This window comes from Magnolia sinica, chromosome 4 (genome assembly GCF_029962835.1).
Source record: "Magnolia sinica isolate HGM2019 chromosome 4, MsV1, whole genome shotgun sequence".
Lineage (NCBI taxonomy): Eukaryota > Viridiplantae > Streptophyta > Magnoliopsida > Magnoliales > Magnoliaceae > Magnolia > Magnolia sinica.
Genome location: NC_080576.1, coordinates 79,333,689 through 79,357,451, shown reverse-complemented (window position 1 = coordinate 79,357,451; position 23,763 = coordinate 79,333,689). Strand labels below are relative to the sequence as shown.

The window sequence follows — 23,763 nt, the reverse complement described above, 5'->3', positions numbered from 1 at the left end:
GAACCGATCACTCAACAAAGCCCACCTTAGATAGTCTACAGCTTGAAACTAACATGGATTAGATCGTCTTCATTGGAAGACTTTTGATGAAGGTAGAATAGTTAGTAAGATAAGCCCATCTTATAAGCAAGTCTTAATTGCAAGACTTCTGATGAAGGTATCAAACTAGGTTATTCGTCTACTTTTGTACACCTTGACTGTGTGGCCCACCGTCTAAAAAAATGAAGCACGCCCACTCATCTTAGGTGGACCATAATAAAAGAAACTATGGTAATAAAGGATAAATCACCTTTCGTGGGACACACAAGTTTTGGATGAATCCGATATCTATGGGCACTACAAGAAAAGGGGGTTTTAGCCTCGGTTCAAAACTGTGGCTAAAAAGGTTAAAAACTAAGGCTAAAGCCTTTAGCCTCAGTTATCCAAACCGAGGTTGAAACCCCCGTGGCTAAAGGCTTTAGCCTCAGTTTTAGCAACTGAGGCTATAATCACTTTTATAGCCTCGGTTCTTCAAGTGAGGCTAAAAACCTTTTTAGCTTCAATTTTCTCGAAATGAGGCTAAATCAAAATTTTAGCCTCCATTGCTTTCAACTGAGACTAAATCCAAATTTTAGCCTCAATTGCCTCCAATCGAAGCTAAATCTATTTTTAACCTCGATTCTCTACAACTGAGGCTAAAACCTTTAGCCACAGGAATTTCAGCCTTGGTTATCAACAACCGAGGCTAAGTTCAAGCCTTAGTTACAAATTGAGGCTAAAAATATTTTTTTGTTTTTTTAAATATTTATTTAAACTACTAATCCATTCATTCAATCCACTCATGAAACAATCAATCATGAAAGCCACAATACCAACAAAACAGTTAACAACAGTCTATTTAAAGTTTAACTCAATCAAACTGTTACACAACATTAGGTTCCACAAATAATACAAAGTCATAGTCGCGCCCGTCATCACCGGTGTCGTCAGTGCTTAATGCGGCGGACCTCATCAGGTCCATGTTGCAGACTCTCAGCCTGTAGAAATTGATAAAAACCAAGATGAGGCAGGAGAAATAAACTTATGCATTGTAACATAAGACTTTTATCCTATGAAAGACAATGCATCATAAGATATTCATTCTTCAAAAGCAATTGATATGACCTTCTTTTTCTGATCCAAGCTATGCTTTTCACAATAAGCCTTGTGCTGAAAAAACTTGCCTCCACCAATCTTCACATCCATGTGCTGGCCAACACGTTTAGCACAAGTAGGATGAAATGCAGTTTAACAGTCATCATGATTTTTTTTTGTTAATAATGCAACAGAGAAACATACCAGCTTGTTCGATCTGTGGCATTTAGATGCAAGTAAATGAAACCCAAGATCGCCACAGCAAGGATAGGAAAGGAGTATACAGCGAAATTAAGGCCTTACAAATCAGAGAAATATTGATAATTAGGAGGATTAATAAAGGAGAATCTCAAAGGGCTACTGCAATTCCATTCAAAGAAGGCGTGTTAAAGAAGAAGTAACTATAGTGAGAATTTAAGTACCGGAGTATCCGAAGAAGGTGGATTTGGCATCATCTTCAGCTACACGCCATGATTTTATTCCAGATTCTAGTGGGGGTGATGAACCACACACATACCCAACTGGTGAATATCAAGATCATCAGCATATTCATTAGCAGGAATGACCTTGTCAATTGTGCTGTATAGATACAGCTGAGGGCAGGGAGGCTGGTCGCTTGAGAGGATGGAGATGCTCTACCTCAACCTCCTATTTATAGCAACATACTATTATAAAAACTATACACAAAAACTTTAATTCGTGACTGAGTAAGCTGCATTAACTAAGATCATCAAAAGATACAATGGTCTGTAATCATTCAATGTTGATCGAAGGAGGAGGGCAAACATGATTAGCTAAAACATTCAGTGCTGGATGAATCACCTGCCAAATATGAACACATGTTGCAAATCCAGTTGTTCAAACCCACCTTGAAGCTCCTCCCACTGTGATGATTATAAACTCAATATATCAGTCGCAGTGGATTGATATTACAGAAGTGTACTTCATTGACTCCAGAAATGAGAATAATCTATCATAAACATCTATTATAAATGTTTGTAATTTGAATTCAAAGAAAAAGTGCAGTGAGAAAATAAGTTTAACCATATGATTTTTTTCTCTCTTCAAATATGAGCCACTCACTATTTTACTTTGAACCATCCATTTGATAGCAATTAATTGGATGGTTAGAATTGCTTTTGGTAAGTGGATTTTTAGTGATATGCTCCATCCACAGTGGGATTCACAGTTCATGAGGTAAATTACCAAATTCAATCACTTGAAACAAATTGTTTCATAATCATACCTTGTTAACACTGCAGAAGTTACATCATGGTCATTTGAGAACACCCTTCTGAATCATATAGCCCCAGAAATCAGAATGTCCACTTTCCCAGGCAATTCAACATCCTCAACTTTACCTTTGATCACTCGTAATATAAAGAACAAAAACCCTCACAAAAATTAGAACAATGTAGGAACAAGGTGAGTTCGGCAAAGAACTCAAAAAAGTCAGGTATTAAGTTTAAACTGCAAAATGAAATCACTGCAAAATAAAATATTCTTATAAAAGAAATAACAGATCTGAATGCAATGTAGTTTCCATGAGTACAAATTAGCCATACAACCCATATAAATATACAATTTTGTGTTGAGTGAAAGTAGAGAAACTGGAACTGAGCACTAGTGCCCATGGACGACAAGTAGTCGCTCCAGAAACCGGAACTGAGCAATAGAGAAGTCACTAGGTGGTTGTTCTTGGCATCGCCTATTTTTGAAACCATCATCAAGACAAGAACTTTAGTTGCAGTTTCGCAAAAAGCAAGAGCAGGGAATCGCCTATTTTTGAAAAATAAGAAGTTGAAAAGAATCAGGAATTGTGCTTTGTTTCCCATGTGTGTGGAATTGTACTGTGTGTGTGAGCATGCACACACTAGTAAATTGCATGTGCATCACACATGGGAATGGCTAAACATTTTTCCTACATAACTACAAAAGATAGAAAGGCGGTGATTTACTTACAAGAATCCAACAACAATTTGGTTCTCATAGTTCAAACCATCAAACATTCCTAGATCTCCAAGGTGATCACCAAGAAGTAACACATTAGTTCTCTTCTTCACTGAGGCATTGCCATCGTTTGGCTCGTCGGTATCTCCTAATTGGTGATGAAGTGTTGCAGCCACATCAAGAGCATTTTAAAAACTCAAAATATGAACAGAAGAAAGAAACTGCAATACTAATACAATATACAGACCAGGACCAGCACTGTCTCCTCCAATAGCAGACATAACACAGTTAAAAAATGTTGCAATTGTCTGTTACAAAACCAAAAGAAGAAAATGAATAGTTAGAGCAACCATTTGTTTCATAATCTAACTAGTGTAATTTGAGTTAGCACAAGCTTATCTTTTCCAGGGCATTGAATTACTCAGCTCGACTTTAAGTATATTGTGGGAAGTTTCTCCTTTTTGGTGTTTTGACTCACGTGTGACATTCGAGGACATAGAATTCTTTGTTTCTTAGTCCATTGTTGATGGACAAAAGAAACTAAGATATGAGAAAGGTGCTTCAGCATTTGAGAGCCCAAAATAATCATAGAAACCTATGAGTCTCAATTTGCCCACAAGTTTAGGCTGAGTTTGGATGTACAGAAAAGGTCAGGAGGAAATAATGTATTTTGCAGGTCAAAACTGACATGTAGCAGAATTTACTTGTCATGGTATAGACAGAAATGTGGGCAATGTATAATGTGGTTCCTAAAATTCTACCACCAGAATGCGTATTGGAATGGATAACCATCCGTAACCCATCGAAATATGCATTTCTGTTGAATTTTGGCATCACCCAAATGCACTCTTAGTTCACAAATGAAGTCATCACCTTGCTTTGAAAATTAAATCACAGACCATTTTAGAGTTATTAGAAGCCCTAATGAGTTTTCCTTTTTTAACTTGTCCACGAGTTCAGTTCTTTGTATTTTGCACATCTTGCTATTTTTAAGAAACAGAAATCCTAGAAACCAATGAGATTCCAGTACTCATGGTCTGTAATCAGGAAAGTGCAGCACTGACTATCAAAGGCATAGTTAGATCATCTACGATTTTGAAGATTGTTGCTAATATATTACAACAAGTACAGAATCTAATGACTGATACATAATATATTAGCCAGCACGCAAAATATATGGTACCACTGAACTGGGATACCAGGTATCCTTGTAGTTTATGTTGTTCTTCCACTTCTCCCTTCTTTTTGTTATTTTTATTATTATTCCTATTGATAAAAATATAGGTGGTACCATCCACCTTCACCAGAAAAATAAACGTATCCTCCTAAAATGAGCCAAGAACCTGCCATCAGCCAGCAAATTGCATAATCCTCTAAAAAAGCTAAAGGGAAACAATGGATAACAAAAGCGTTGTTTTCAGGATTTCTAACATGAAATCAATGGAAAGGGGAGACAAGCTTCAGATTTTCAGCAAAAGGAAAAAAAAAAAAAAGGAATGATGAAAAATGTTAAAACAAGTTTATCATTTTATTTTATATTATTTTATATTGCACCACATAGTAATGAGCATGCTTTGTCGAAGAACCATGATTCATTAAGATAATATAAATCTCGTGTCTTGATCTAAGTGGACCGTGGCCCATACATGGATTATGGCAATCAGAAGATTACAAGACAGCCCATTAAAATACGAACAGGAGCTCATGTGTTCCAAGTTGTTGGTTTGGTTTAAACGAGATGGTGTTGCATTGAAACAAGTTGCAGGACAAAGCGTAGGAAGAGAAAATTCAGCAAATGTCTTCCCACATGGATTAAGTTGTGAATTGGCAATAGTTTTGATAGCAGGGAAACACGAGCAGAGATAATTTCTAACAGGAGATCAGAGTCACATGTACTACTAGTAGATAAGAAGCAATTGAAGGTTCCTAAGAATCTGTGTTTTATTGCAGGTTCATGTATTTTAAATCACCAAAAGAAACAGAAAATCCAATGAAATCTCAAAATGTATTTCAAATACATGTTATTACATAAATCAAAGATAAATCTCTAAAATCTAAATACAAAAACCTAAATTACAACTTAAATCAGTAGGAATCGAAACAAAATCCAATGAAATCTTTAAGAATAAAGAGACATAAGTTGGATCAAGATCAAAACAGATCAAGCACCAGAAATCAAGAAAAAATTACAAAAACCAAACCCTAAGTGGAAAATTTTGGAGAAATGAGAGGGGGAAGCTCACCTGATTGAAAGTTTAAACCCTTCCTCTGTCCTCAAATAATGCCAACTGTAAATCTGAGTAACTTCTTTAAATGAATAATCAAACTGAGAAAAAAAATCGAAAAGGAAAGCAATATGCATCATCAGTTCAAAAAAAAAATAAAAAAGCAAAGCTCCAAACAATGAGATCTGAAAGGAAAACAGATCTATCAGCAAGAATCGAATCAAAATCCAACGAAATCTCTCAGAATCAAGAGACATAAGCTAGATTCATATTAAAATAGATTAAGCACTAAAAATTGAGAAAAAAAACCATAAGTGGAAAAAATTTGGAGAAAAGCTCACTGTCTTTTGAGGATCTAATGATCGGAGACACACACACACACACACACACACACACACACACACACACACACACAGAGACAGTAGATCCGATGAAGACGAGAGAAATATTAGAGAAGACGGAGAGAAGAGCTAGGGTTCGATTCAGTGAGGAGCTGCAATTGGTGTATATGCCCCTTGTTTATCTAGCCTACACGGAAATCGGCAATGGAGGAGCAGATTTCGCAGCAGAGAACAAGGTTTTGCTCTCAAATCGAACACCAAACCCTAATCACTGATATTGCAATGCAGAAACTGCTCAAATCCAGCAAATGAGCTAGAAACGACAGGATTTTCCACTTCCTGAGCAAGATTTCAGTGAAATTAGCAAAAAAAAAAACTCCTCAGATCGAACCAAAAAATGTGGAAATTGGATTTTGAGCGGCTAAATGGGGAAAACGCACGAAAATGAGAGATTTCTGCCCTGATTTCTGATGTTCGAGAGGATTTCAGTTGAGAAATCAGTAGATAAAAAGAGAGAATGAGTACCTGAAATCAGCGAAGAGATCGCTGGTGTGGAGGACAGAATTTCCTTTCGGAGCTGAGGGATTTTGAGAAGAGACCTCTGTTGAGAGAGGGATTTTGAGAATTTCCTTTAATAGCGCCACACACTAATTACTTATTAGGCTTCTGAAAACTGGATTAGGCCGGCTCTCCGATTGAGCCGGGCCTATTCGAGATCCAAGCTTTCCATCTGGACGGCCTGGGAGGACCGACCAACTTTATTTCTAGCTGTCCATTTCGAAACTAAAATCTATCAACCATTCTAGAGAAATGCTACTACTACTCGCCATATATCCGCATCTTATTCCTCCACTTCCTGCACATGCCAACGTCACATCTGTGTGAAACATCAAGGCCGTATATCACATGGGCCCCTCCATGTATGTTCCTTGGCCCCAGAGTTAGGCAGGTCTAGTAATCGCATATGAGATAAACGTATGCTAAATCTGGATCATTGGTAGTATTTTCTATATAATCCATTTTAACTACTGGTTGGGGCTCACCCGATGATTGAGCTGGTCCGATTCAACTGCAGATTTTTAGTCGATATATCTGAGCTGGTGCATGCACAATAAGAAGAACTCAATAGTATTTTTTATTTTATTTTATTTTTTTGTTTCTACATTATGATTTTTGGAACATGGCCCATTCATTATTTGATCATGAAATGGGTGGTTTCAATTTGATCAGACGGAGCAATGTCCAGACGGAACAGGGCCCATTCATCGAAAATTAGACCTTTCGCCTCGGTTCCTATGGAACTGAGGTTAAAATGTAGACTTTTGGCCTCGGTTCCTATGCAACTAAGGCTAAAAATTTGACCTTTCGCTTCGGTTTATATGGAACTGAGGTTAAAAAGTAGACCTTTCACCTCAGTTCCTATGCAACTGAGGCTAAAAAGTAGACCTTTCGCCTCGGTTCCTATGTAAATGAGGCTAAAAAGTAAACCTTTCACCTCGGTTCCTATGCAACTGATGCTAAAAAGTAGACCTTTCGCCCCGATTCCTATGCAACTAAGGCTAAAAAGTAGACCTTTTGCCTCGGTTCCTATGCAATTGAGCTTTTGCTTCGGCTCCTATGCAACTGTGGCTAAAAAGTAGACCTTTCGCCTCGGTTCCTACGCAATTGAGGTTAAAATGTAGACTTTTGGCCTCGGTTCCTATAGAACTAAGGCTAAAAATTAGACCTTTCGCCTCGGTTCATATGGAACTGAGGTTAAAAAGTAGACCTTTCACCTCGGTTCCTATGCAACTGAGGCTAAAAAGTAGACCTTTTGCCTCGACTCCTATGCAACTGAGGCTAGAATGTAGACCTTTCGCCTCGGTTGTTATGTAACTGAGGCTAAGAAGTAGACCTTTCGCCTCGGTTCCTATGCAACTGAGGCTAAAAAGTAGACCTTTTGCCTTGGTTCCTATACAATCGAGGCTAGAAAGTAGACTTTCACCTCGAATCCTATGCAACTGAGGCTAAAAAGTAGACCTTTTGCCTCAGTTCCTATGCAACTGAGGCTAAAAAGTAGACCTTTCACCTCGGTTCCTATGCAACTGAGGCTAACATGTAGATTTTTCGCCTTAGTTCCTATGTAACTGAGGCTAAAAGGTAGACTTTTCACCTCAGTTCCTATGTAACTGAGACTAAAAGGTAGACTTCTCACCTCGCTACCTATGCAACTGAGTCTAAAAGGTAGACTTTTCGCCTCGGTTCCTATGCAACTGAGGATAAAAGATAGACTTTTCGCCTCGGTTCCTATGCAACTGAGGCAAAAGATGAACTTTTAGCCTCAGTTCCTTAGCAACCAAAGCTAAAAGACACATTTAGCCTCCATTTTTTCAACTGAGTCTAAAAAACTGTGGCTAAATGTACATTGAAAAAAAAATCCCCCTTGTAGGATCCCATGATCGGAATTTAGCGTATGGACGGTAGAAGCCGAGAATAGGGTACTACGAAGGTTGTCGGTACTGGATTCGGCAATTGAGAATTTTGTGAGCCCAGTTTCTGAGTTTGGGGTGTGACAGTTGTTTTGTGTCAAGGTTAGGATAACTAAGGCAGCTCATATACTTGTTCCTCACTTCCTTGATACTCCAGTTTTCATGTGTCTTTGATCTTCAACTTGCAATGACTCAACTGACTCTTTGACATATAGACGCACATGAATGGTATACAAGGTGCACAAATCAATGTACTAACAATCTCTCCTTTTGTCAATTACATGATAAAAACCTAAACTAGACAATGTCATGGTCCATACCAATGATATACCAAAACAATTATAAATATTACATGTTAAATTATAAATGATTTATAACTCGATAAAAATAAGTTATATAACACTTGCATGGCTCTCCCATAATTGTTCTCTCTACTTCATCAATCCCTAAAACAAATAGAACTTATAAAATATAATTCATTATTTTTGTAGGACTTGATCTTTCTGTTCCTTTTTGTCAATATTTGACAAAGAGTTAATTCCAATAGATATACCAATAAAAATATAATATAGAACAATTCTCTAAGTCATGAATTTACCAATTATAAGGCACATAATAACAAGGAAATTGAGTGCATATAAACATTAAATACAAGAAGCATGCTTATTATGGTCATTTAAAAGATATACCAATCGAATTAGGAATTACCAATGATTGTCTAGCAATAAACATATGACATTAAAATCAAGCAACTTTGGAGCTAAACTATCATAAAGTAATGAGGCTAAAACTCCTCGAATATACCAATTAAGCACAAAAAAGTGGTTGAAATCCTCTACTTTTACTATAAGCTTACATTAATGAGGCTAAAATTCTCAAATTTAACTATTTGGCTCAACAAATGAGGCTTAATCCTCCGATATAACAATTCAGCCCAAATGGACCTTCTACAGTCATCTATCTGAGGTGTTATGGTCTCCTAAGTCTATAGAGAAGGACACTGTGGTGGAGGCCATTCGAACACGTAAGTGTCCAAGGTCTTCTTTACTAGAGGAATATCTTGAATTGGATTCAGACTCTTATGTATCATCCCATATTACTGCCATAGCCTTGCTTTTTTATATTATTTTGCTATCATAATTGACGGCATCATGTCCATACCCCTCACAGTTAGAATACTGGGTTACATTCGGTCTTTTGAAAATTTTACTTTTACGCATAGGTTCAACCGATTTACCCTTTGTGTAACAACTCTCCCCTCTATTAAATTTCAAAATTTTCTTAAAATCTATAGATAATTCATCATCCTCATCCGATCCTCATTATCACTATCACTATCAGATTTAACAATCTTATGCCTATAAGATGTTTTAAGGACTAGAATGAGCCTTAAAGTGAAGTTCATAAGTTTATAGGGAACCTAAGAGTTTTTATATAGTCATCTCGTTTATATTCCTATACTCTTCTTTAGAGGTTATCTTGGGAGTGAATTTATCCGAGATGAATATAAGTATTCTCCTACATATACGACCATTCGAGATCATCTCTCTTAAAACCTATATGGAGTTGCAAATATCATTAAGTTTATAATAAAACTCCATTAAAGTTTCATACTCTTTCATTATTATGTTTTCAAATTGGGTCATTAAGAGTTAAAGGTTCAATCTCTTTACTATGCTATTTAGCTCGTGAAAGACTTCCAATATGTCCCACATTTTCTTACCCATTTCACACATGCAAATATGTTTAAATTCATCAGGGGAAACCATACAATAAATAACATTGAGAGCTTTGGCATTATAGCTATATCTCACTCTCCCATCGGCTTCTAAGTCAAAGTGGGTCTAAGCACATAGATTACAATAAATATGCCAATGAAGCAACTAGTATATAAGAGATAGTGAGCTTGTGTGTGTATTAGAAATTAAGTGGCTTGGATACAATTCAATTCATGCATTCATAAGATTTAACTAATAATCACATAAACATGTATAAGAATGTACACAATTCATAATCTCAAACACAAGCATGTATAGTGGTTCGATTTTCCTACTTGATTCCCGGCGAATGCACTCTCTTTGAGTGTACCGGATTTCACTATTAGAAATTTTAAATCGGGTTTACCTCTAACCTTTACAAGCGTACACCCCCGTCGAAGGACTACACAAGGACTTACCCACGTACTAACCCGTGTCGGTGGCCTACGCAAAAACTTACCACGTACACACCCATGTCGGTGGCTTATAGAAGCACCTACCCACGTACTCACCCATGTCGATGACCTATACAAGGACTTACCTAGGCACTCACCCGTGTCAGTGACCTACACAAGGACTTATATATGTACTCACTCGTTTCGGTAGTGATATAGTCCTATTCAAGAACCTATGTGAGTTTGGGTTATAAACTTTACACTCAATCCTACATAAGAAATGAGTGTGTGGGCACTTACAATTGACAACTTGTCAGATTGAGCCTCTTTTATATCACCTTCTCGAGTTGCTTGATTGATGCTTTTGCGTGCTTCAATAAGCTCCACTTATGCTTCCCAGATTGTTGATGCGGATGCTTTGCTAATGCTTCAACTTTAAGATCAAACACGTTGCATGCGATACTCTATTGAGTTGACCAAGGTAATGGAAGATTGGCTGAATCTCATACAACACATGAAAAGGTTGTAATCCTAGGAGATTCACCTACACGGGACTTCTAGAGAATTTAGACAAAAGATTTTCGAATATAATTAATCTCTAAAAAGTGGTTGAGTTCAAGCTCATCTTCAAGATGGAGGTTGAAATCCTCATTGGAGTGTTAATCTTAAGGAAGATGTGTAAGGCCCGTATCCTAGACCGTACCTTTCTTTAGACATCTGCAATCCTCCCCATTGAATTTTGGAAACTCACGACCTGTAATCGGCATTTGTGCACGACCCTAAGTTGCATCTTGTAGATCTGAGTCAACTCGACTCAAAACCTATACCCTAGCAACCGCGCCGAACTCGACTCAAAACCTATACCCTAGCAACCGCGCCGTCGCCGCGGTTCCAACGCCGCATCTTGCGCACCGATGCAATACCCAGGCTAGGAGTAGTGGGCCCGCGTATATTTCAAGATAACACCACCCATTGCGAATCTCGAGAGAATCTCTACCTAATCTATCACGTCAATCAATCAAGTACAAGTCAAGTACAACCCATCACACCCATCTCTCTCTTACACAAGTCATCCTCAAAGTCAACTCTCTCTTACACACACCCATCCCTCTCTTACATAACCCATCCCTTTTCACCCCATCACATCCCCTTTCCCTCTCATTTTCTCTACCATTTCCAAGCAGCCAAAGAGACCAACCATCTAAGCAAGAGAAGCACCAAGAATAGCCAAGTTTGTGGCCCACTCCCTACCCCAAACCTCACATCCTAACCCTTCGATCTTCATCATCCTCCATCAAAGAAGCAAAGGAGCTTAGCATCCCAAGGAACCCGGAAGAAGTGTAATCGGTGGGTGAATCTTCATTGTTGGTAGGAAAGTAATTTCCACCATTGATTTTGATGATTTGGGGGCCCACATGTGGTGGGACCCATTTGATGTATGCATTGTATTGAGTAAAGGGAGGGCTCATAGTGGCGAAGCCCTCCCCTCCACATCTCTCTCTCTCTCTCTCTCTCTCTCTCTCTCTCTCTCTCCCCCCCCCCCCCCCCCTAATGGATGTGGCCCCCTTGATGGGTGTACGACGTCCAGCCATCCTAATTTGTTGGACGTCCTTGCTATCCATGTTGTTGGACGTCCAGTGGCCTCACAAGCCTGTTTGGATGGGAGAAAAGCAAATATCAGCTTGGTCTATGGACGTGTGGCCCACCATATGGACACCACCGTGATGTGAACATTTTATATCCCCGTCGTTCATCGCTGCCACATCCAGCAACCATGGACCCCACCATGTATTATGTATTTCATCCAGGCCGTTCACTGGCCCAGCGTCCAATGGACCCTGCTTGCCTGTCCGTCTGGAGAGACCAGGATGGAAGGGAAAACACCGATATCACCTTTATCTAAGCTAGTGTGCCACCACGTGGACCCACTTGATGTATGCGTTTTATCCACACGTGTGGACCCACCTTGCTATATCTATTGTATCCCCACCATCCAGCAATGGGACGGTGGGTCATCCAAACCATTCAGATCATGGGACCTGCCATGATATATGTGTTTTATTCCATGCCGTCCAGCCACGTGGATGTGGGATCCACCTTGGTGTGTGTATTCTATCCACACCGTCTGGCCATGGACGATGGGCCCACGTGATGTATGTGTTGTCCACACCGTCTAGCGTGGGACGGTGTTGGATGCACCCTGATGTATGTTTTAATCCACGTTGTCCATTACTTGGATGTGGGACCACCGTGATGTATGTGATGTACCCACGCTGTCCAACGGTTGTGGGGCCCACGTGAAGTATGTGTTTCATTCATACCGTCCAGCAGCAATCTGAACATTGCTGGATAGCAATGATTAAACGCCCACCGTTAAAATCTTCTAGGCCCCCACTGTGATGTTTGTGGGGGGCCCAGCAGCTGGCCCATTTTTCTGGATGGCCCACATCCAGTGGGACCTAATGTGATGTATATTTAACCCAGGTCGTCCATCAGTGGGCCATCCCTTGTAACACCCAGCAGGCCCAATGTGATGTATATGAGGCCCTCGTGTAAGGCCCATTGCGATGTATGGCCCATTGCATTGTATTTGTGAGGCCCAATGTGATGTATGTAAGGCCAATGTGATGAGGTCTAATGTGAGGTATGTGAGGCCCATTGTGATGTGTATGAGGCCCTTGTGTGAGGCCCATTGTGATGTGTATGAGGCCCTTGTATGAGGCCCAATGTGATATATGTGAGGCCCTTGTGTGAGGCCCATTGTGATGTACATGAGGCCCTTGTGTGAGGCCCATTAAGATATGCATGAGGCCCTTGCATGAGGGCCATTATGATGTGTATGAGGCCCTTGTGATGAGGCTCATTGTGGTGCATATGAGGCCTATGTGATGAGGCCCAATTGTGAAGTGTGATTCCACCATGATGTATGATATCCTTCCATTTTCATAGTTAGTATAAAACCATGGACCCCATTATAGGATAGGTCCTTAATGGGCCACACCTTGGGAGCAATGGTGGTCAAATGTCCACATTGTAAGAGCATTGGTGATTAAATGTTCACATTGTAACCTCCCTAAGTCCCATTGTTAGGCCCATTCTCATCTCCTGTTATTGGGCTATCCCAAATCATCGGGCTCTCATTATGTTAGCATGACCCATCTCACCTTATTGGGCTAACCCAAACCATTAGGCCCCCATTGATCTTAATACTCTCCACCACCCTTGTAGGAATCACCATAACTTGTAGACTCACCTTGTTTGTATCAAGCCCTATAAGAAAGCCCAACTTACCACATGATAGAGTGGGTGAGGAAGCCTACTTAATGTACTTAAGGTTATCATCTTGACTCCCACTGTTGTATGATTCACCCCATGAGATCCATCCTTGATGTAGTATGACATCTAGGCCGCCACTATACACACACACACACACACACACACACACACACTATATATATATATATATGAGAGTACATCATTACCGTAGATCATGCTTAGTATAACTTCATGATTCATGCCCATACGCATCATATGTATGCTTGATATAAGGAGTGATTGATCATAGCATTTGCCATTGGGTGAATTGTTTTTAGGACTCCCTGATAGACGGAGTTGCCCTGCATAAGCACGCAGTACGCGCAGGATTGATGCATGAATGGATAGCATGACTCACGCATCATGCATTTGTTTTACATGATCACTGTATGCCCTAGCAACATCAGGCCTGTGGCCTCCACAGGCATATCGTGGATGGCAAGATTGGTACCAAAAATACTTGTTACTAGTATTGGGGCGCCATAGATGTCTAAGGGTAAAAGTCCCCAAACCCTTATGGTGTCAGGAGGATGCTCCAACATCGAGACTGAGTAGACACATGAGCGCACGAGGGCCGTATACCAGTAGGCTACATCTCCTACTGTGTCATGGTCAGTTGGAAAGGGTGTGGCATTACCCACCTGAGGGAGTGGGCAATGACTAGGCTGAGTTTGACCCAGCTTTAGGAATGGGTCTACTATCGACGAGCTGGGCCGATACTGGCAGGCGGATAGTGAGGTCTCTTCCACTTACCTAGTTGTGCGCTTAAATGGGGTGGCAAGCTGGTGTTGAGTGTACTAGACCCCGGTAATATTCCAGAGATGAGCTGTATTGTTAAGTGGATTCAGCTGAGGACTGCTGATTGCACCTTGCATATGACATTGGCTACGTAGGCCTTGTATCGCATAACCTCGATATGGCTGACAGCATTCATGCCTTACATCGCATAGCCTTGGTATGGCCGACAGCATCATGCCTTGCATCGCATAGCCTCAGTACAGCTGATAGCATTCATGGATTTGTCAGCATTCTTCCACATACTCTGATATTGCATACTTGGCATATACCTTACGCACGCACTTACACCACCCTCTAAGCTTTCTATATGCTTATGCACGATCGATGCGTGCGGGTGACGCTAGGACGCCGCAGAAGCATTGAGCTTGAAGCATGCAGCTGACTTCTGGAGCTTTTGATATTGACATTGTATTTCCCTTATGCATTATACTTAAACTTTTTTATCATAGTGGATTTTGTGGTGGTGTTCTTGTTATTGTTCGTGGGTTATGCTTATGGTTATGCTTCTTATGAGATAAATGTACGTTGAAAATTCTCCTTGTAGGATCCTAGGATTGGAACCTGATATATGGGTGCCAAGAGCCGAGAATGGAGTACTATGGAGGCTGTTGGTGTCGGATTCGGTGATCGGGAATTTTATGAGCTCGGTTTCCGAGTCTGGGGCGTGACAAGATGATTTGGAACTCATTGGTTTAAAATCTTAGGATGAGAGATGTGAACATTGAATCACCTAGAATTCTATTGCACCAAAACCCGATCATTTTGTTTGAGAACCAAATGCCCTTTTATAAGAAACCAATTTACAACAGCTATAAAACGAATGGCTAACGGATCTGTCGATCCAATCGAAAGGCTCTTCGATGGGATTGAAGGTCCTTCGATATGATTAAACAATCCGTCGATTCATCAAGAAAATTTAAGAATTTATCTATTGGGTTGCTAGACTGATTCTTTAATTGGATTGAGTGGTCCTTCGATTCCATCAAGTCCCATTGACAGCCTGTTAATAGGATTGAAAACTACTCAAAAACTACTATTTTGGGCATATGATTTTACAGTTGTTTTGCATTTCTTATAGCCTTACTTATCATGTTTCAATTAAGCTTCTAAGGTTAAGGGATGATCAACAAGGTTTACTTATTAAGGTTAGGATCATCTACATGTTCAATGGTTGTTTTGGGTCAAGGTTAGGATCACCAAGGCATCTCATATACTTATTCCTCACTTCCTTGATGCTCCAATCTTCATGTGTCTTTGGTCTTCAGTTCCAATGGCTTGACCGACTCCCTGACATAGAGATGCATGTGATTAACAAACAAGGTGCACAAATCAGTTTACTAACATACACTCCCGCTGGAGGCTCCCCAAGGAGACTAACATCTACACACACGTGTCCGGTGAATTTAGGCATACACAAGATCTTATGTCCTATGCAAGAACCTATTCAAGTTTGGATCACAAAGTCTATAGTCAATCATACACAAGGAAAGAGTGTGTGGACTCTAAAATTAACAACTATGTCAAGTTGAGCCCATTTTGTAGTGCCTTCTTGAGATACTTATTCGATGTTCTCTCATTCTTTAATCAATTTTTCAATTGCTCCCCTGATAATTGATGTCAATGCTTCGGCTCTTACAATCAATCGCCTTACATATGACACCCCAATGAGGTAACCAAGGTAGTGGGAGGATAGTAGAATCTTTTACAATTAATGGATAGTTGATTTTCAAAGAGGATTCACCCAAATGGGTGTTATAGGGGATTTAGACAAGATTTGACTATAGGTTCATGTCTAATGTCTATAACAAGGTAGAGATCAAGCTCACCTTCGTAATCGAGGTTTGAATCCTCATTAGAGTGATAAGGCTTAAGAAGATAACTTAAATCTGATTGGTTTAGAGGCTTATGATCAGGGATATGAGTTGGGAATCACCTAAGCTTCTATTGCACCAAAAACTCATCCAAATGCCCTTATTATAAATTTCAGTTTGCAATGGCTATAAAACTGCCAGAAAACGAAATCCTTAATTGATTGACTGAAGGTCGTCGATCAATCGAACTCTATCTATTTAGGCCAAAAAACTCACTAGCAGTTTTGCCCATGTTCGATCGATCAAGCTCCACCTTTGATCGATCGACTCAATCAATCAAGGTAGATGGAGCTTTGCTCGAAAGTCTGTTGTTTTATGCAATTTAGTTTACAACAGTTTTGCACATCTTTTAGTATATATTATCATGTTTTAATTTGGCTCCTAAGGCTATGGAATTATCAATCAAAGGTTTACTTATTAAGGCATGATCATCAAAAGGTTATGTTATTTTGGGTCCAGGGTTAGGGTCACCAAGGCACCGCAACTTAACCTATTTTTCACTCCTTGATGCGTCTTATCCTCTTATGTCTTCAATCCTCAACTTCTAAGGGCTCAACCGACTCATTGACACATGGACTCACATGATTGAAAAATAGGTATACAAATTAGTGCATTAACAACTACGTATATTATGTTCAGTAAAATCTGATTCTATTCGGACCAATCTGATTTGATTCCTCGCCTAGGCCTTTGAGTCGGACACAAAATCTAATTCTATTTGAATTAATTTCATTTGGTGCCTCCATTTTGTGTTTATATCCTAAAATAATATGATAGAATGGAGGGAAAGTGCAGATAAAACTATTAACATCATAGTGGGCACACCACGATGCTAGATGACCACCATTTTGAAAATGATGGTAACTCGTCTTCCTCACGTTTGGCATCCAATTCGGCTATCATGATCATCCACATTGTGGGGCAGGTTCTAGATGGAGAATTTCTCTGAAATCACATGAATCAAGCAATTCTAACCATTCCATTGATGAGTATCAAATGGATGGTGGAGATATAGTAAGCATATTTCTCGGGAAAACTAGATGGTTGTTATCATATTCTCAAGGTAAATTTTGGATTATGCTACATGCACGGTTGGGTCAAATATTTGGACCATCCAGATTGCAATATAACTATGCCAATATTTCTAAAATTTTGGTGAATTATGAGCCTCTCCGTTTAAAATTAAAATCGAAGCATAAATCTAAGAAATGGAATGATGCTGCTACTACTATTGACAGAACTGGTCACACACAGGCAACGGTATCATAATTTGTGGTACTGTACCATGTTTCCCGCCCAAAATGCTACTTTTTTTTGTACATCAATATATGATTATAACCATTCTCGAAAATCAAGCTAATCCGCTTACTAGCTAGGCCACACTTGTATGTTGAATCGAACCATTGGTTGTCCATTGATTCCAACGTTGTGGCCCATCTGATAAGTAAGACATCCTTATTTTTTAGTACACATGCGATCTTCAAGATGGGGCCTACCATTTCATGGTATTGATGTCTTACATAGGTGGCATGTTAGTTGAAAAGATGGTATGAAGAGTTGTGGTACATTACCCATATGTGATCAGCTCTCCACCTTTAAAAAGACTAGACTATGGTCAAGTTAAAACTATGTTGACTAACCATGACTTGCTTTTCCTAGACTTGAAAAGCATGTATTAGATCTGAATCGATGATTAGGTAGGCTATATCTTAGATGTGCCAGGCCCTGAAAATCACTCTGATATGACAATCCTAACAACACTTTTGGAGAAAGAAAGAAAAAACTCAACAATGCACCAACTGTCCATGTTTTTATAATCACATAACACAAAGATAAGGATTTTGAACACGTGAAAGTTCATCGGATCCCCGAACGGATCACTCAACAAAGCCCACCTTAGATAGTCTACAGCTTGAAACTAACATGGATTAGACCGTCTTCATTGGAAGACTTTTGATGAAGGTAGAATAGTTAGTAAGATAAGCCCATCTTTTAAGCAAGTCTTAATTGCAAGACTTCTGATGAAGGTATCAAACTAGGTTATTCGTCTACTTTTGTACACCTTGACTGTGTGGCCCACCGTCCAAAAAAATGAAGCACGCCCACTCATCTTAGGTGGACCATAATAAAAGAAACTATGGTAATAAAGGATAAATCACCTTCCGTGGGACACACAAGTTTTGGATGAATCCGATATCGATGGGGTCTCTTCATCTAGATCTTTGTGACCTTATGAACAGATTGGACAACACATAAACATTTCAATGGTGGGCATCCTTAAACATTTAAATGGTGGGGATTCAATCTTGACTCCTTCCTCTAGTATAGTCCAAAATGAACATTTCACATGATTAGACGATGTTGATTTAAGGCACACACATGACTGTGAGCCCCATGGTCAGGGTCCCACCCACATCAGTGGATCCAGGGTCTCACCTAATCCACTCCTCAATTTTTTTGGTGTGGCTCTATAATGATCAGGAAAACTGATCTGCCTCAGTTTTTATGATATGTTGTATATCCATGCCGTTCATTCATTTCAATGGCTAATTTTAAGATGTGGTCCTAAAAAGTTAAGTAGTTCCCTATCTCAGGTGGACCACAAAACAAGAAATAGTGGTGTTTGAATGCTCCACCATTAAAGTTTCCAAACATCCTAGCAATACTTTCTCATTTGATAGATTTCCCATCAAACCAACACTACAAGAAAAATGGGCTTTAGCCTCGGTTCAAAACTGTGGCTACATAGGTTAAAAACTGAGGCTAAAGCCTTTAGCCTCAGTTTTGCCTCGGTTATCCAAACCGGGGTTGAAACCCCGGTGGCTAAAGGCTTTAGCCTCAATTTTAGCAACCGAGGCTAAATTGACTTTTATAGCCTCGGTTCTTCAAGTGAGGCTAAAAACCTTTTTAGCTTCAATTTTCTTGAAATGAGGCCAAATCAAAATTTTAACCTCCATTATTTTCAACTGAGACTAAATCCAAATTTTAACCTCAATTGCCTCCAACCGAAGCTAAATCTATTTTTAACCTCGGTTCTCAACAACCGAGGCTAAAGCCTTTAGCCACGGGAGTTGTAGTCTCAGTTTAGGTAACTAAGGCAAAACTGAGACTAAAGATAGATTTAACCTTTGTGGACATCAATTGAGGCTAAAATCAATTTCTAACATCATTTATCAATAATCGAGCCTAAATCATTTATTTTAACCCATTCATAAACCTATGCATATTCAGTGGCCATTGATCAAATGGCTTGCATTTTTGTTCTCATAAGGTAACAACTCATGGAGAAAAACATGAGAATCACACCGAATTTTCAAATTGAAATTTTAGTTTCTATTTGGAATAGAAATCTGGGGAAAAAAAAAAGACTTCAACAACTGAAGCTTTGATCAACCGTCATCACTGGATTCTAATTCAGATTGCTAGATCTTGACTGCAACAACTGAAGCCTCTGGTCCATCTCAGAGAAATCAGCCAACATGATGGAGCTGTAGTTGGGAGAGATCTGGTGCATCATCGGCAGTGGAAGCTTTCCTCTGCCAACGGCCATAATCACAGGATCGATGAATTCAACATCAACATAGCTGCTATTTCCAACAACTTCTTGTTGTAGATTCAAATTAGCTAACTACCAAGGAACGATACTGTGCAGCTGAACCTGCCACAAGAAGGAATATAAGCATCCACAACAATCAGAAAAAAGATCTTACCAGCAAGAAAATAAAAAATAGATGGTAGCAAAACTGCAAGAATTTGAGCCAGTAGATCAATGGTAGACAGGGTACATTTCAACATTGAGGTCTCAAATTTGAACCTTGCTTACCTGCCAATCAACAAAAACAAAAGAAAAGAAAAAGTTTTTTAAAAAATAACTTGAAACTGCCAATGAAATATCGGCATGTATTCAACAATGAATTATCAGACTTATAGATATTATGTTGCACCAAAAATCCGTGAATCTTGATCTTAGTAATGACACTGCTAGCAAAATAAGGTGAATGCCATTTTAATGGGAATCTACATATGTCATGGTTACAAAAGGGGATAAAAATGGTCATGCCTGTGGAATCGGAAGTGAAACTAGAAAAAGACCTGATTAGCGAAGCCGACTTCACACCCCAGAAAGATCCTTCCTATAATGAGCATGGCAAGGTTCTGGGCAGCTGCATTTAGCACCACGCCCATGATGAAGAAAATCCCTGCAATGAGCATGGTCAGCCTCTGACCGAGGTTTCTTGTGGTGTTGGATGCGACGAAGGACGAAATCAAGCCAGCCAGATACAACGATGATGTGATCAATAGCTAAAGGCCGTTGTTGTCGTATTTGCAGTAATGGCTGTCCAAACCAGGATCTTTGGTCTTTCGATAGACGACTAGGAAGAACTTTATCAAGTAGGCATCCATCGATGTTACATCACCTGCAACAGAGAAACCAATACACCACCATGTCAGAGGAGTGATTCATAACAATTAGACTTGCATGTTTATTTTATACTCAAGGCCCTGTTTGGTAGTCACCCAAAAAAGTGAGTTGATCTAATTGTTCAATGTAATGATTGATTTTATGCATTGGAGATCAAAATATCTAATATATAATTACTGCTATCTAGAGTGAGATTAATTCCTATATAGGTGTTTGGTAACAGAACTAAGCATTTTTTTTAAATAAAGAGTTCCAAACGGAACATGTTTTTAATTTTTTTTTTTTTTTAAGGATTGAAGGCGATTAATCTCATTGGTAAAAATAAAGAATGCAATGCACCGAAAACAGAAAGGTATGCAAGCAGGCATATTATAGCACTCAACCAGAAACATATACAAGCAGGCACCCACGACGCATATGCACAAAAGCATGTTATATGGATAATCCAATTGTAGCAATGTATCAAAACAGTTATTGAACTGTAGCGAGATTTTTGCCAACTTTTTAGATTATTTTTTTCTAATCACTCCAGAGCATGAACCATGACAACAATGTAAAATGCAGGTAAAACATGTGGTTCTTTGCATCCCCCATATGACATATTATAACCAACCAACATTCCAGATTAGTTCTGCGTCTAACGAATATGGTACATGGAAAAGAAGCCTATGAACAATGATAACAATGTAGTTCTCTGCATTGCATGCATAAAGTATAAGTCTACCAACCAACATAACAAGTCAGTTCATCAGAGAAAAAGGAAAGAAAATAGAAATAAAAATTACATGGAAAAGATGCCAGATCGAATTGGTCTTTGAGTAGATCACTTTCACTGGAAGTAATTGCAGCTTCCCCTGGAGAAAAAGTAAGATGGTGAGATTGCCAGCTTTGCCATCAGCTGACAACTTCCTAAGCTCAGGAATAACAAAGGTGGCTTCTTTTTTATCTCCACTCCCAAACTTAGAGAAAGCTTTCAGAATGCATGTCCTCTTGAGCTGATAAACTGCAGAATGCTGTTGTACAACCACGTCAGAGCTTATCCAGAAAGAGATAGATAGGCAGCATGCCACAGGAAATTAAATGACCTATGGAAGCATATACATTTGATATGGCATACCTCTGAAACTGTAATATCAGAACAGGTTTTGCCAACAGAACATACAGGGGTAATGCATTTTGCACTTGCACTTCATCACTCCCAGTCCCAAGCGATATGGTCATTTGTATTCTACAAGTCAAATGATGGTGATATAGTCAGTGTCCTCAGGTTTGAATGGCTAAAGACAATGATGATGCTACATAACAAACATATCAGTTCAACTACATAAAAGAAAAATGTAAGACATGTGGCTCAAAATCATCGGCTAGAAGGATGTTCGATGATTTCACATCCCTATGGATAATGGACTAAGCACTGCGGCTATGTAGATAATCAAGTGCCTCAGCTACATTGATAGCAATCTTATATCTCTGATTCCAACTGAGGACAACATGATCTTTTTTCCCTAACAACACAAATGATGGAAAAGATCAGCAACTGGAAGATTAAATCCAATCTACCTGCAATTTATTCAATAGAGTTGAACAATGTACCTTGAAGGTTTTCTTCCAAACTAAGCTGAAAAACTTCAGGAACAATAATTCACATCATGTGGTCCCCAAAGTCTAATGCAACAAGCAAGTATACTAGCCTCTATGAAAGGAGGTAGATACCAAAATGACAACATGATTACTACTTGTTACAAATTAAAGTAAACAAGCAAAACCTCCTAGAGCAATGCTTCGACATTTTAGCATCAAAATAGAACCTTTTCATCATTCCTTTTCATACCGCCCACATAAAAGGCAAGCTAATTTAAAGTATCAGACTTGATGAAATTAGAACTTGTACCATAGCACACTGCGTGATTCAAAATATAACCCAAAAAATAGGGAAGTAAACCCACCACCCTAGCAAGCTCCCCAACAGTTGAAAAAACTCCAGTGACAACACCAGTATTAGCATTTGGCCCGATGCCTTCCCTTAGCTTCACCACAAGTGCCTGAAATGTGACAACCTCACTAGATGAGATGACATACATTTAGCTTGTACTAAGGACCAAATCACTGAGTTCTTACAATCTAGCAACTACATTGTGAAGATCTTAGGTGAATTATTCCATTGGCAATGACATCTTTATATACTAAAGGTAACCTAAAATCTAATATAATCTATAACAGATATTTCAAATATAGTTAGAGCATTTAAAAACTTGGACTAGTTGTTGAAAGTTTGCTGATATCAGAAGTCAACATAATAACCAACTACAAGCCACTAGCTAATGGAGTTCATTAGCAAACAAAGCATGAAGCAAAAAAGCTTCATGCCAAAAATTCATGCCAATCCACTGTAATTATTACTCTACTCAACACTGGTCTTGCTACTATCTTATATTCTAGTATAAATTGGTTGCCAAGGCTTCAGGGTTGTTTGGATAATTAAAGGATTGTTGAATGAATTTTAGGGCCTATTTGGTACCGCTAAATAAGTAATTTTTTTCTACTTACAGCAGTAGATAAGTAACTTATTTGAGATAAGTAAGTTTAGTTTAAGATCAATTATAAGTAACTTTTTTACTTAAAGTTACTTAATCACTCGGCTTAATAAGTGGAAACCAAAATAAGCTACTTGAAGCATAAGTAGCTTATCTTAAGTAACTTAAGATCCAAACGCCGCCTTAAAGACTCATGGCTCAGTGGTAGACACTGTGTGTTTCTACACCGAGGTCATGGGTTCGAGAACCCATATGGTGTGTGGGTGTGGGTGTAAGAGTGTGTGTATTCACCTTTCAAAAAAAAAGGAAAAAATAAATAAATAAATTAAAGACTTATAGGGCATCACACCTTATAAAGGACGGAACTAAGGCATCACACCACTATTTTGGGAGCATCACATCCCACAATCTTGACCCTTAGATGTTACCAGTAAAAGAAGTCTTTAACCATAAAAAGTTAAACATGTAGAGTTCCATACCTACAGCCTTCTATATATAGGCTATGCACAGACCACTTTCCTAGTTTAACTTTTTTTTTTTTTTGGGATAATGTACTTTCCTAGTTTGACTTAA

The 23,763-nt window shown here is 39.0% G+C and overlaps 2 long non-coding RNA genes across 3 annotated transcripts; both read right to left on the bottom strand.

Moving 5' to 3' along the window:
• Window positions 1-821: 821 nt before the first annotated feature.
• On the bottom strand, window positions 822-2,646 carry LOC131244565 (uncharacterized). 2 transcript variants are annotated; one of them, XR_009170391.1, is made up of 2 exons: window positions 2,360-2,646; window positions 822-1,411 (listed from the first exon to the last, which is right to left on the bottom strand). It is a non-coding gene; the product is annotated as an uncharacterized LOC131244565 (long non-coding RNA). The 2 variants fall into 2 exon arrangements; XR_009170392.1 differs by lacking the exon at window positions 2,360-2,646 and adding an exon at window positions 1,536-1,669.
• A 17,884-nt stretch (window positions 2,647-20,530) lies between these two features.
• Window positions 20,531-22,304, bottom strand: LOC131244564 (uncharacterized). Its single transcript, XR_009170390.1, has 4 exons — window positions 22,001-22,304; window positions 21,819-21,884; window positions 21,442-21,669; window positions 20,531-20,651 (listed from the first exon to the last, which is right to left on the bottom strand). It is a non-coding gene; the product is annotated as an uncharacterized LOC131244564 (long non-coding RNA).
• Window positions 22,305-23,763: the final 1,459 nt, after the last annotated feature.